General features: G+C 37.5%; 1 protein-coding gene across 9 annotated transcripts in view; it reads right to left on the bottom strand.

Moving 5' to 3' along the window:
* The window catches only part of INPP4B (inositol polyphosphate-4-phosphatase type II B), a 687,065-nt gene that overhangs the window by 320,024 nt on the left and 351,346 nt on the right, over positions 1 to 15,695 (bottom strand). The gene's annotated exons all lie outside the window — the stretch shown is intronic.

The raw sequence follows: 15,695 nt of genomic DNA, 5'->3' as shown, positions 1-15,695 counted from the left end.
TGCCAGAACTTGGGATCCTATTACTCTTGTATGGTATTTTGTCATAACGTTTTCTTAGTTTTCTTATTTAAACCACATGCCTCTAGCAATACAGGAGAGCTTAGGAGAATATGTATTGGGGAAAAAAATAATATGTACAGTTTATTTAACCCTTACTATTTCTGAGGCATTCTACTGATTCTCTCTTTATTCCTTAAAATAATGCTTTGAATTATTATTTTGGTTTTACATATTAAGAACCAGTGGTTTAGAAACATTAAATGTTCACATTTACATTACTAGAATTATCTGGTAGCTTGTTTATATCATACCCCACTAGCCTATTTCTTTTCCTGGCATACTGACTTGCTTTCCTGCACAAATGGAACCTCTCGTTGGAAGACCCACTGCCATGATTATTTATTGCTCAACCCAAGAGATCACAGTTTAAAAAGTACTGATGCAAAGTTTCAATAAAATCAACATATCACCGGAAGGAAAGAAAAGGCTAGATTTAGATTTTTACTGTCTCTGGTGGTTATTTTGATCCTTTCCTCCACTTGCCTTATGAAGGTGTTTTATTGCTCATTTTCCTGGTTTTCTGCTCACAGTGAACAGGTCTCTCTCTCCATTTACTGATGTTGACATATACCTGTCTTTGGATTTTAAAGCAGGGAACACTCTGTTTCAAACACATGCATCTTGCCCACTTTTTGCTGTAGCCTTATCTCTATCTTGTGAGCTCATGACACCTTTGCTCAGAATAAGTCACTTCTTCTCTATGTTCTTATCAGACTTGATCGTGGGCTGTGGTATTTCCCAGAAGTGAGCAGCTGCTCTCCACTTCATCAGAGAAACACTTAGACTTGCTCCCCATAAAAACAGAGAAAACTGCTATTAAACTGAAGTGCTCTGTCCAACCCAAATTGCAGATCCCCCAATACTAATGAAGAAAAACATAGTAATAGTGGCATTTTGTATCTCATTATATTCTATATCTAAAAACAATCATAGAACATATATAATAATAGTTATATATATTGGGCTGTTCTTGTTTCTTTTCTTCCTAATAGCCCAGAGCACTCTAGGGCTTATGCAGCAAAAGATCAAGCAAAATTCCTGAGCTGCAGTCCCAGATTTCCTGCTTTCTACAATAGTTCTACAGGATTAAGTCACGGGCTCTCAGACACTCAATTGCCTCCTCTGTCTACCCACTTCTCAGGCTGGAGGTAAGGAAGAAATTAGGCCTTCTTTTAAATAGACTTTTCCATGCAAAAAAAGTTTACTAATATTATAATATTAGTAAATACAAATATTAATATTTATCAATGTTAATGCTGACATTTATCAATACTTGGTATTTCATTATTATGTAAAATTGTTTTCATTGACTCAGTCACATTTAGACACCTCCTTAAAAGCTATCACCAGGTCTAATATTTCATTGTAAATACCATACCAGTACATAAGTCATTACATTTCATAAAGTGAAATCTATACACATCATGGATCTATAAATACTAAAAGTATCCCATTGGAGGGGTGATAGATGATGAATGATAGGATTGCTTCAATAAGATATTACTGATTTGATCAGTATAACATCGAATGTGCATGGGAATTATTCAGAGAATCCTGAAAAATCTGTTTTCAGAAATCAAAAAATGTTTTATAAGTCTTCCAGCCATACTCACCACTGCTCATGACCTAAATGAAATTCTACTCCAGGAATAGCCTGCATAAATGGCCTTCCTCAACTCCTAAGACTAAAAGAACACAACGTTTTGGGATTTTGCAACTGTTTCATTTTTGTTCATTTAAGAATGTGACCTGCTTGAATCAAATGGGTAGTAAAAAACCCAAAATATAAATGCTGTTCTGCAATCATTAATTCATCAATAGATTTTTGCTTTTATTTCTGCCTTTTTACTGGCTTTGTTTTGGGTTGAGCTATTTAACAGTATTCCCAGAACTCAGAAGAGTTTAAATACAGACAATGTCTGTAGGTTGGGCTTCAAATGTGCTTGTGTCCACTGAACTGACTAGTTTTTACTGAAAAGATGATAAACAATAATATAAAAACCATGGATAAAGCCGGGTTGCTCTTCTCTGTAATCCCAGTAATTTGGGAGAGTAAGGCAGAAGAATCATTTGAGGCCAGGATTTTGAGGCTACAGTGAGCTATGGTCACGCCACTAAAAAGTCATGGGTAATTTATAAAACATAATAATAATAATTTGAACCATTTCTTTAGAAAATAAAAGAGTCATGAGTGACTGTTTTTCTGGCTAACCTTACTATAGTGACCAGCAATGTGAGCATTGACTTTCTTCTACGAGCGATTGTAACTGAGATGCCTGCAGGCTTCCCCCACTCAGATATGTGCAGAAGGCAAGCGGCTTTCGCTCCAATAGAAGGGAGTCCTCAGAGGAAGTGCAATTATAAAAATAAATGGAGCCTCTATATCTCCAGGGAGGGCTAGCTATTGAGCAAAGAGGGGACCTCTGTCCAAATTCATTGCCTGAAGAAATGAAGGCCCACTGTGTCCCGCTTTTAGGATTTGTTCAAAGCCTGAGATCCCTGCTACGCAGACTAACACTAAAAGAGCCACACAAAATACATTTGTTGCTAGATTTGGCCACAAGTTTTGCTGAGGGCTGGAAGTTGCCAACCTCTGGTCTCTATGCCTACAGCTATCATCTGGACTCTAGGAAGAAGGCACAGATTATCTTCTGCTGCAGTAGCCAGTCTAACAGTACCGAAGCTAAAGGGCAGTGCTCTTTAGGGTTTTTGTTGAGCCAAAGATGCTGTCTACCTCAAAATACAGATTTTTTTTTAAAATAAAATATCTGTTTTCGTTTCATTTAGCCATCATTTCTACATCATGTCAAGGCTATTGAGTCCATAGAGCCTTTCCATCATTCCAGCCGGCTTTGGCTGGAAGCCTAAAAATGTCTCCTGACTCATCTCAGAAAGCTCAGTCTCAGAAATAATCAATTTGAAGTAGAACACAACTGTTCATTCAGGTGCTTTTGAATTCCGCAGCACTGCCTGAATTCAAGCAGTTTTAAAACCTGCCTTGGCTTGTATATGGAGTGCGTAAATAAGCAGGCTCCTGCCACAGGCTTTCCCGGGAGCAGGGCAGAAGCCATTGGGGAGCTGCAGGTTCATGGTCACCCCAGCGGCTATCTCTCCCCCTAAGAACTTTTTCTTCTGTGAAATCAGCTCATTTTTCTTGGCTCGCCCCATTTCATCTCTGTTCTTGCCATTCAGTGTTAGTGGCATCTAACAAGGTTTATTTTTCTTCCTCCAGAATAAAGCAGTGGCCACAGGTGAATCTGTGTGTGTGTGTGTGTGGGGGGGTGAGTTATGACAAGAATTTCCACATCTCTACAATTCTATACTCAAAATTAGCCAAAGGAGATTTAGGCTTAGAGGAGAAAACACACAGCATAGCATATAGAGGATAAAGGAATGTTTTCTTGACTCAAAACTGTACCTGATACCTGGTTCTAGCCTAAAGAGTTATGTAACTCTGGATGAATTACTTAATTTCTTTGAGTCTGTATGGCATTATCTGTGAAATGAAGGTAAAAAAACAGACTTCAGAGATTTTGTAACAGGGTAGTCACCCCTCCTTCCATAGATACGGAAGGGAAACACTGAGAGTAGAGAATATGTAACACAGGGAATGATCTAAAAAAAAAAAACAGAATAAAACAGCAAAAAATATTTTGTCTCTTTAACACATCCTCCACTTCTTTTTGAGAACTAAGCTCTGCATCCCTGCCTCAGCCCAGTGGTTGGGAGAGGTAGGGTAAATATTTTCTTATTTGTGCAATAGGAGATAGCCCAGCCCAGACCTGGTAAAGGGAGGTCCTGGGTGGAGGTCACCAGACTGTCTTCAGCAGAGATGGGACAATCAGAATCATCAACAGTGATTGCCTGAAGCTGAGGACCCATCCTTTAAAAGCTCTGTATTTCTGCTTATTATGAGGATGATGGCATTTCAGACAGACGTCTCCAATTCTCCTCCTTTGCTAGCAGAGTAATAAAACTTCTCTTTCCTCCTCTTCAAACCACTCATCCTCATTCTTCTGATTCGGCCTTGTGGACAAGTGCAGAGCTTTCAGTAACAATTTGCTATAAAGATTATATGAGATAATGCATACAGAATGCTAGGCTTATGAGGTCCTTTAAATTATTATTATTGACATTAACATGAATATAGTTATACTTTACATTAACACAAAAGTGGATTTTATCTACCCCATATTTTTATGCTAAGTATATGCTCATGATAGTCCAGGTTGGTCCTGATTTTGTGTAAAGTTATTCTTTTTGAATAAAAGCTTCTATTAAATAAATACCTGTGATTTTTTTTTGTACCTTCCTGCTTTCATATAGCTAAATACACATTTGAAAAACCGTTTACTAGATCATGTGTTAATTTTGAAAATCAGAAGCAACATTAATGTATCCGTGAAACCAGATGTGTACATTTACACTTGTTGATTTCACCTCTGACCAGGCACTTCCAAATGAGAAGACAGCAACAGAAAAAGGAAGCTTTATTTTCTATATTTTCTATCTCCCAGTGGGCATGCTACATGTAAATGGTCAACTCACCCCCTAGGCAGGTTTAAGTAGGAGGTTAGTGTTCCTTCATTCAGAGGATGATGGCCCACATGGGAGCATTAGCTTACCAACTGAGATGCCCCAAAGGGTCATGGACAGACTTGCCTCTCTGCTCTGTACATTTCCCTCATCAAAAAAGGAAGACTGTGAATGCTAATAAAGCTTCTTTTTCTTGGAATTAAAACTAAATGTTACAGCTAGAACCCAAGACAGCCTGATGGAAGCATACCTTTGGCTCTGATGAAAACTCACCTCTTGTACCCTCTATAGACACTTCATAAGGACAATGGAAGAGATAAATCCATGCCTGTTAAGGGCAGAAAAGGCCAGTGTACACAGGACAGGGGGCATCCTAAAATAGAAAAGCGGCCTCATACAGACAGGGCTTTAGGGAAATAACCATCTATCTGGTTTGTGGCCTTTCTCAATAGCACAATTCTCATCTTACCACCAGCACTAAGAGAATCAGCGACTTACCTGAGGCTGTGGGTTAGGCTTTTGCAGCCTATAGTATAGTTTTTTATTCTCAAATTTTTAATATTTGCTCAGGTTTCTCCAAAATGCCACATATATATCCTTCCTCCCTATACTCCAGAAAATTAGATTCTACTAATCAACGGATAAGCCAATTCAGGTTATATTTTCAGTCCAATAAATTACTGGACTCCAGCATATGGTTTCACAGTTACCATTCTATACCAGCAATTACATCTAGATTAAATCAATTTACATCATACATTAAAAGATATATGAAACATTTAAAAGGCCTACTAGCCCTTTTCTCTGATTACTTTGCTAGTATAATATGCTTTCCTACTTTTAGTCTCCTCTGCCTTTCTGCTGTTCATTCTTCCTTCCCCTTGGCAATTTTAAGAAGACAGCAATTTTATGAAGCCTAGGATGTAAACCCTTATAGGTCAGATCCCCTGAATAGATTCAGAAGACAATATTTTCTAGGCCTGAGTGCTCCACGTTCCATGATAATTCAATTGTGTGTAGTCAAATGGCAGAATGTACTGTGTTCCTGCCTCATACTAATATCCACACGATGAGAATTGCATAAGTGGTTGGGAACACTCTATTTACTATTATTCATAAATACCTGCTTAAGGTTACTTATTAGAAGAATATGGCTCTATATCATACTGAGCTGATTTATGGTCATTAGTATTAATATATATCTTCTATGTTTATTCTGTGTTCTCTGTAAAATATTCAAGTCTTTAATTCATTGAGTGTACCTTCTCATCTTTTCCCCTCCCTGACCATTTTAGCTTATTTTCAACTGAGCAAGCCTGCTTTCTGTGATTTTTCTCATTTGATGCTATTCCTTTTTGTTCTTTTCCCTGCCCTCCCAAATTTCCTCTCTAAAATATGTTTCTCTCATCACTCTGAAAGATGAGGTTATCGCAGTCACGACTCATAAATTTACAAGACCTGTGTCCACAGGGTCAAGAACACGTGGCTCTTAACAAACCACAGCTTCTCCCCTCAGTTACCTAACCGTTTTTAAAGTCTTTATAGGAATAAAACAAAAATGTGTTATTATTCTCCTTAATTGTTGTGTGGGAGATTTTAATTAACACACACTTCCCTAAAGAGTGTGTGAACCATGTGTCACTGCCAACATAAGCGATATTTGTTGGAAAAATAAAAAGAAATGTATAAAAGTTGGTGTGAAAAAAGTGATTAGAAAATTTGGAATGTTTTCCTTTCTTTTTCTTTTTTTGTTTATTTTCTTTTGTCTTTTAAGGCAAAGTTCAAAAACTTAATGTCTCAAATTCAAAATCAAGGCCTTCCTTTCTAAGAAGGACAATACTCACATCACTTGAAACAATAGCATAAATTTTAGGTTTCTATAGGATCACGGGGAAAAGGGAGTTCAATGTTTCAGGTTGAAAAATAAGAAATCAACTTAAGAAAGCAAAACACAAAGCAAACTAAATGACTGAATTAATGGAATGAATGAGGCCGGACATGGTGTCTCATGCCTGTAATCCCAACACTTTGGGAGGCTGAACCGGGAGGATCACTTGAGACCAGAAAATTCAAGATCAGCCTGAGCAACAGAATGAGACACTGTCTCTGCGAAAAATAGAAAAATTAGCCCAGCATAGCAGCTCACACCTGTAGTCCTAGCTATTTGGGAGGCTGAGGCAGCAGTTTGAGGTTGCAGTGAGTTATGATAAGGTCACTGTCCTTATGCCCAGGCAACAGAATGAGACCCTGTTTCAAAAAAAAAAAAAAAAAAAAAAATCCAAAGACATAAAACAAAATCATAAAATAAAATGAATGAATGAACATACAAACCAACAAATAAAGAAAGCTATCAAATAAAGCTATCCTGATGCAAAAATCCCTTAGGCATATTTAAAATAACGCTAGATAATTTTGCTCCTATACTGCAACCATAAAATGCTAATATCATCCGTTTTTTAAGGTTGTTCTCATTTATATAATACATGAAACATGCAAAGAAGGTGGGGGTGGCAGGAAACATAATTTACTAAACACTTACTATGTGCCAGGCCACACTTGTGTTAGACCCTTTGCTGGTGTTAGCTCATGTCCAGAACAATGCGCCTATTGCTACCTCATGGTTCCATTAATTCCATATTCATACTTTTTACTAATCAGTCAGTCAATTTTTATAGCTTATAGTGTATGGATCAAAGATAAAAAATTATTTTTTTATTTGACCAGTAGCTCAGTATTTAGCAGCCTGAATTAATTTTCTTTTCAATAACATCATTCTGCTCAGTCTGCATAGTCAATGGTGATTTAGTTTTGTAATGAGAATTTTAAGATTCTCAACAGTCTGCAATAGAATCCAAATAAAACTCCAAGAAAGGAGGAGTCTAATGCCATAGGGAGGAAACAGATGACAGAATTATTGAGGAATATAGGTAATAATTTGCAAGAGGGAATTTAAGAGATTTTGTTATAGAAATATTGCTTTAGAATTCTTGCTACATTGAGATTTGAGCACTACTGCTCCTAAATTTCATTACAACTGATTCACTTATAAATTAAACTGATTTCCTTGGTATAAAAGGCTAGGTTCAGATTGTTGGGAAATCAGCCCTGAAATAAAATTTGTTACTTTTTCCCATACAGCATAATATTAAAATGTACCACCATATCTTATGTGTGTCTCTGTGTTAAATAGAGCCATGTCAGCCTTTTGAAAGGAAAAAAAAAATGGCTGAGAAGATGAAATTCACTTCTTTAGTTGGGAACATTACTGATACTAAAATAAACTTCACACCCAGTACCCGTTCTCAATTTAAGCATCATTGAAGAATCGGGAGGGAAAGAAAAACAATGCAACCTCGGCCTGGAACAATGGTGCTCTCGGGAAATGCTCTTGGATTGTCTGAGCTAGGAGCAGTGAAGACACCAGCTGTACAGCAGACAGCTCATTTGCATATAAAAAGAACAAATTTTGTCCAAATCACTGTTGTCAGTACCAGAAGACTCCCATTCTTGCACTTACCCCCACTCCCTCAGCTTCTCTCCTGTCAATCCTTAGAAAATCCTATTTCCATGAATATTACCTACGTGGCTGAGACTCCATTCTCAAGCAATTGAATTAAAAACAAGTCTGTGCCCGTGTTTCTTCTTTGGATTTTGCTATCCCACACTTCATGCCATAAACCCCATGCTGGGCTAGCACCGCATAACATTGCATTCACACTTGGCTCTTTCTCTGCATGCTCAAAATCCATGTTCCACTTTGGAAACAACCAGTGCCTGTAGCTTTCTGCTGCTCTTTTCAGCAAGAACATATGTGCTGCTTAAGAAAGGATGAAAATGCTATTTCAAGGAGGGGAGCAGGTCCCCCTGAATACTGAAAGAAATATTGTGAGTCAGTGAATGGAGATCTGTAGTGTTAAGACTAGGACCAAAGAAGTCAGAGAAAGACGAAACATAGAGAACAACCTTCATTAAGCCTTTTAACCCACTTCCCCAGAAGCTGAGATGGCAACATTTTTCTGGAACAACTATCTTCACATGGAGTCAACAGGATTTCCATCCAAGGCATGCATATGGCCCATTAGTGGATCCAGCACTGCATGTGGGTTATTAGGGATGAGATGTTTCCCTGATCTATCTCTGCACCAAAAGTTAAGGCCAGTGTGGCAGGTGGGGACAGAATGTTACAGGAAGGGTGGCAGGAAAATCAAGGCTTCAGGCACCAAAGGTGGATATCTGAGGGGGGTCTATTCAAGGTTGTTGGACTCCAAGTGAGAACACAAAATGATGTGTAGCAGGTATTTTGGAGTCTGAGTAAGAAATAAAAGAAGTAGAGGCCTGCAATGTTGCCTTGAGGGGTTGACAGTCTCCTGAGGGAATCTGAGGTCCATTTGTTTAGGCAGGAAGTCACAAGCAGTCTGGGAAGCAGCTGTTCAATCCGGATGATTTCACATACAACATACTGACTCATGGTCTGGGTTTCACCAAATCCCAAACATGCTCTCCCAAATCAAAATGTTTTAGAAGAATTGTGTTGTACATATTGCACTTAAGAGCTTCTATTTTAGGGGGTGGTGTCTCAATGAAGGTAAACAAAATTTATTTCAGTAATATTATGTTTTTCCCATAAAAGTATTGGGCTTACTAGTTATATGTGAAGCTAATATAATAGTTTTTAGGAAATTGCTGTTGCTCTAATGCCAAATATTTTATGAGAAGAATTAAAATATTAAATCAAAGACATATGAAAAGATAGGTTAGGAAATAAAGGAAAAGGGAAAAATAAATGGCTCTAGAGGGATAATTAGCTTCTTATTTTATTGTCTCCATCAAGATCAGCCTTTGCGAGGAGGACAAGTTTTGAAGAAATTGAAGAAATAATGCCCCATTTCACCTCAGTCTTCAATCACATCTGTGATTCTGTATAGACAAAGGAAAATTTCAATATCTATGATGAATAGTGGGGATTTAAGAGTGTTAATTCTTCTGTCATAAGACAGCTGACTCACAGGAAATAAAACAAGGTCTGTACAGATAAGCTGAAGCTAAAAATGACTAGTAATCCAGCATATAAGAAATAGCAGAAGGAGGAGTCTGTAGGGGAGGAAGCATATTTGGCTAGCTTGAGGGCAAAAAGGGTCTAATTACTCTTTAGAGCAAAATCCACCATTTTGTAAACTAAAAATAAAATCCTAAACTTCCCTGCCAACTGAGCAAATTCTCTGGACCCAAAGGACCCCAGAAAAATCCACCCATCCATGAAGGGAAGGGAGATCTGACATGCTTGGTTATACCTCCTCCCTTTTGGAGTTTAACCACTACAATTGACCAGCATTAATGTTAAAACAAAGATTATAAGATGGACAAATAGACTTTTTGTGACAATAAGATACTAAATTGTGAACAGATCATAAAGCTATGCAAAGCAAAGGTTAAATCACACCTGTAGGGTATCAATTTGCTTAACAGATCACTTGAGTCTATATATTGTGGCTTGTCTCTGATTAACAGATTTCCTTAACTTAAAACATTCCAAGCCTTTAGTCAAAGCTTTATTTCTTAAACCAATTACAAATCAAAGAATCTCTGAACCCACCTCTAACCTGTAAGCCCCCATGCTTGGTCAAACCAATGTATACCTTTCAAGTACTGATTTATGATTTTACCTGTAATTCCCATCTCCATGAGTGTAAAAAAGCAAACTGTAACCCAGCTGCCTCCGGTGCATTTTCTTCAGATCTTTTGAGACTATGTCTCTCAGGACATTGGGTACACATATTAGTCTCAGAATAAACCTCTTTAAATTATTTTACAGAGTTTGGGTTTTTTCTCTGTTAACAATGCCAACGGTTTATGGAAACAATTTAGACCAAACAACTTAAAAGTGAATCAGAGTTTGAAGGAAACATAGAGTATACTTTTCAGAATATTTGAGATCTCTAAGGATAGTAGGTCAAACCAAAGCCTGTCCTGTTAGCTGAATGTAGAATGCTTCAGAGCCCTAGGCATATGGGAAGTTTCAAAACAAAGGAAAAGTAGTTTATATTACCCAAATTAAATAAAAAAGAACCATCGTTCTGAGCTCTTCCAGGACAGGTGGTAGACTAGGTAAGATAAGAACATGAGGCACCTTCTGTTAAAGGTCTTTTTGGCAGCCCTTACATGCTCTGCATTCTAAATGGCCACAAATTGAGGGCCATAGATTCCAGTCCTGATAATGTGACTTGGGATTTGTCACAGAATCTCAGTATCATGTCTGGAAATGGAGATGATAATTATATTTATTCTCACTTGGTGCCTGCGAGGATCCGATTATTAATAAATAAAATGTGTGGGAAAAAAGCTGTATTAAATTCCTAATGTATTAATAATGTACTTCTCACTTTCATATATATTAGCTCAAACAACCTCTGAAATAGGAATTATTATCTACAATTTACAGATAAGAAATCAGAGTTTCAGAGAGGGCAATGGATTAACCTAAGATAATAATTAGAATAATACCATTAAGTTATCACTTTTATGTGTAGCACCATTTTTAGTGCTTTAGGTATTCTGTCTCATGTAGTCTGCAAAATGTCTCAGGAAACATGAATTTTTCAGAGTCACACAGGTAGCCACTGGCAGAGTCAGGAATCAGAGGCTCTCTCAGGCTGGCAGCTCAGCCCAAGCTCTCAAACACCACCTTGGCACTGCCTTTCCTCCGGGTTACATGCTGCAGGCTAAAATTTATGCTCAAATCTCCTGATGTCAATCCATTTCTATTATTTTTGTTGCCTATTATTTTTCTTGTTATTATCTGTATATGTCTGTTTTTCAGAGCATCTCTACAAGAAGACTGCTTGCTTCTTGATGTTGTCACAACACAGGAATCTCAAAGTTACTTTGTGAAGAATTTGGGGCACCAAATTCTACACAGGTGAGCGATCATCAGATACATGGTCTAGTTACAGGACACAACTTGTTGAGCTCAACCTATAACTGATTCTTTTTATCAGTTCTCTCTAGAAGAACCCCAAGGCCAGTAAGACTCTATACCTTCAGAATATAACTTGCTAACTGAAAGGACAGCCTTGTTAGTAAATCATCTGATATATAAACATCACTGCATACAATGGTGTGCTGGCCCCAGTGTTTGCTTCTTGCTTTATCACCTGGGACTTAACTCATTTTTTATGCACTTGTTTTGCAGAATTAGAAAATTACCGAACAAACAGAAAAGGGCATATAGCCCCCCTCCTCAGCATCTGCTAGGCTGCATTCCAAGAAGTCAGGTAAGACCAGCCCAACAGAAAACAAATGCTCTGGAAAACAACAACCTTCCATCATCATTTCACATCAACAAATGCTCTGGAAAACAACTACCTTTTCTTATCATTTGATAACAACTATGGCTCTACTTTCTAACCCCCAATAAAAAGCCCAAGCCACTCATCCTCAAGGCCAGCATTCTTTCTACCTTTCATGCTGTGCCATTTTCTCCCTCGGAAAGTAAACTAAACTTCTTGTTTCAAAGCCTATCTTAAGCTTTGAGTCAAGAATTTTTTTCTCAGCCTGTAGTACCAGTCCCCTAACACAAACAATGAAATATTAATGATTAAATAATTATATTCATTTGGAATTTTAAAATATATTACTTTTTACAGATAATTATGTTGGCAATAATTATAAGACATTTAAAGAGCATATTTAAATACATCAATTTATTTTATGAAGAAATGTGTGAGGATAAACTAATGGAATTCATGCATGCATTCAGTCCATGCATATTTATTGAATGTCTAAATGTGCCCGACACCATTCTTGGTGACAGTTTCACAGGAGTGAGCAAGAAAACAAGTTCCCTATTTTTATGGTACTGTGGTCTAATGTGACAAAAAGTTAAAAAAGAAAATTAGTGAGAATTCTAAACAGGATTATAAAATTGAGAGTGTTGGAGGATGGTGGACCAGGAAAAACTTTTCTGGTAGGTAGACATTTGAGCTGTGACCTAAAACATACCAAGGAGCCAGCTGAGGGAGGACAAAAATTGCAAAGACTCAAATGTTTGGCCTGTTTGGCAAGCAGGAAGATCAATGCTATTGATGGAGAGTGAGCTAGAAAAGTAAATCAAGGTAAAGTGATAGTGGCCTGCTCTTTAAGACTCTAAGATATTTTGATTTTATTCTAAGTGAAATGGTAACCATTGGAGGATTTTAACTAGGGGAGTACAGAGATCACATGTGTATTTTTAAAGGACTGGCTATTCTACCGGGAAGACAGGCAAGAACAGATGGAGACCCACTAGGACTTTCCAGTAGGGCCCAGGTGAGAGCTCATAGTGCCGTGGACTCTTAAGGACAGTGGTGCAGAGAGGTGGCCAAATTCAGAACACATTTTCAACAAAGAATTTATAGGACTTGATGATGGAGTGGATGTGAGGTTAAAGAAAAATGAAGAATGAAAAATGAAGGAGTTGTAGAATGGGAATTTGAGTAATTGAGTAGATGGACACTCAACAGAGATGGACATCACAGGGAAATAAAAAAATTGGTGGGCACAAGAGTGAGAATCAAAACTCAGGTATTAAACACTGAAGGAAATAAGAAATGTTTTACCCCAAAATATATTTCTTTGACATATTTTGAGATGGCTGCCCTGAGTCTCACAGACAGAAGTAACACAGCAAACCTGTCTTTTGTTGGGGGAAATTTACATCTGTAGAGAATCTGCATCAATATAGCCAGATCTGTAAGCATAATCTTTCCTAGATCACGAAAATTAACTGAGAGTAGGACACCTTTAAAGGCCTGAAAAGCAACATTTAACATCTATTCTCTCTAAGGGCTGCTACCTCTAAATTTTCATTTACAAAAAGACCACACCTTTGCTAGCTACTTAAGCCTGCCCCCCTCACCCTTCAAAACCTGTTTTTCTGCTTTCAAGTCCCTATTCTTTAAAAAGCTCTGTACCTCATTGAAGAGTTGAATCTTCATTCTCAAGGCTCCTGTGCATACTTGTTAAAATAAATTTGTGTAGCTTTTCGCTTACTAATCTGACTTATTTTGAGTTGATTTTTCAGCAAACCTTCCTAGGGTGAAGGGGAAGTTTTCCATTTGCCCCCAAAACCATTTTAATTTGAAAATACCTCTTTGAAAAGCAAGTGGAGACATCCAGGAGCCAGTTGAATAGGAACGGAGAAAGTTCCACGGAAAAGTGAGAGGAAGACGAACAAGTTTGGGAAACAAAGATTGACAAATATTATTTAAAGCCATAGGCCTTGAAATTACTTAAGAGTGAAAGCGTGTTTAAGTTTGGCATTGGGATAAAACTGACATTTTGAATTTGAACAACTTTTGATCTGGAAATACCCTGTATGCACAAACCGACTTCTGCCACACTTAGCACTGAAAATAACAAACAGCCTAGTACAATCTCTTTGTCACTGGTATGTAGAGGTGATAGACCATGAAGGGAGAGAGCACTTGAAAAGCTTTGGGCTTTCCTCTGCCAGTAATGCCACTGCAGGCAAGTCACTTAACCTCTCTAAGACTCAGTTTCTTCCATTGTAAAATGGAGACAATACTACTTTTGCCAGCTGCAAAAGGTCAAAGCTCAAATAAGAAGCATTTGGGGAAAGACTCTTCTGTACAATGGAAATGCAAGAGGATTTTTCTTTAATCTTGTGTTCACTCTGTCAGATCTCTTTGCTTCCCCATGGCATGGTTCCCAGGTGGCCTAGGATATATTTGGATGCTGTATAACTTGACAAGATGACTGACTGACAAATTTTAACCACACAGACAGCAGTATCTGGGGACCTCGCTCCCTCACAACCTTGGTGACTTTCAATTTTACACAAAGAAATGTATCTAATGAACAAAGCCCCAAGGTAATCTGGATTCCTCAATTACCTGTGAGTAGCAAAAGATACTGCAAAGGTAGACCTGTTCCAGTGACCAGAGCTCTCAGTAATTAAGACAGTGGAGGGAAGAAAGTAATTAGGTAAACCACACAGAAGGAGAATTAAACGATATAAAGTATGTTGATCATGGATGAAAGACACAAATAAAAAAAGGAAGCAAGGAAACATTTAGAGAAAAAAAAAACAAATTCTAAATAAATAGCATGCTTAATCCATGTGAAACAATCAATTCAAACCTGTGAAGTTAAATTTGGTCAAAGGCATTCTTTAATTAAAAGTCTTATACTATATCACTTAGAAAGAAACATGACAAGAATATATTTTATGGCAACACAATTCAGTTAAATGATATAGTGATGGCAAGAGGAAGTGGGAGAGAAGTTTGATCTCTCATATACTTCTCATTTATTAATTGATGTCTCATAGTTCAACATCTGCAGAGTGCACCAGGCAAGAATTTAGACCAGTGTCAATAATAATAGGCTACAATCCAAATGCAGAACACATTAAATCTTGGGTTGCCAGAAACCACTACCCACCCAATAGACCTGTTAAGAAGCTCTAATTGGTTCATTTTCTCTTCTTTCAATTAAATCTCTATTTCAGCAGTACAAAACATTACACAGGCCTTAAATAACCTTTTATTGTTCTTCCTTTTCCCATTTCTTTACTTTTAAAAATCGACCACAAAGAACATGACCTTTGGTGTTATAAGCTAGATTCCTCCACATTCTAGCTTTATGCCCCTGCACAATTGACTCAACTTGCCTATGAAACGTAAATAGTGAGAAGCACCTGTTGAGCCTGTCGTATGAGCAGAGAGAAAATGTGAAAAGTGTGCAGCCTAACACCTGGGACTTAGAAAGTGTTCAAGAAGTGATAGCAATTATTAATAATATTACCTTTCCAGCTGCAAAAGACCAAAGCTCAAATAAGAAGCATTTGGGAAAAGACTCTTCTGTACAGTGGCAATGTAAGGGTATTTTTCTTTAATCCTGCATTCATTCTATTAGATCTCATAATATTATGCACAAAAATACAGTGCCAAGACCCCCTGTTCAAAGAAGTATTGATGGAATGTGATAAAGTGATTTACTCAAGGAAATAAGTCATAACAATATAGGTTAATCAATCATTTAGTGTATGACAATTACTAGTTTAAGTGCTTTACATATATTAATTCATTTAATCCTTACAA

Source organism: Microcebus murinus, chromosome 15 (genome assembly GCF_040939455.1).
Source record: "Microcebus murinus isolate Inina chromosome 15, M.murinus_Inina_mat1.0, whole genome shotgun sequence".
Taxonomy (NCBI): domain Eukaryota; kingdom Metazoa; phylum Chordata; class Mammalia; order Primates; family Cheirogaleidae; genus Microcebus; species Microcebus murinus.
Note: the sequence above shows the minus strand (reverse complement) of the source record. Positions and strands in the feature narration are given on the sequence as shown.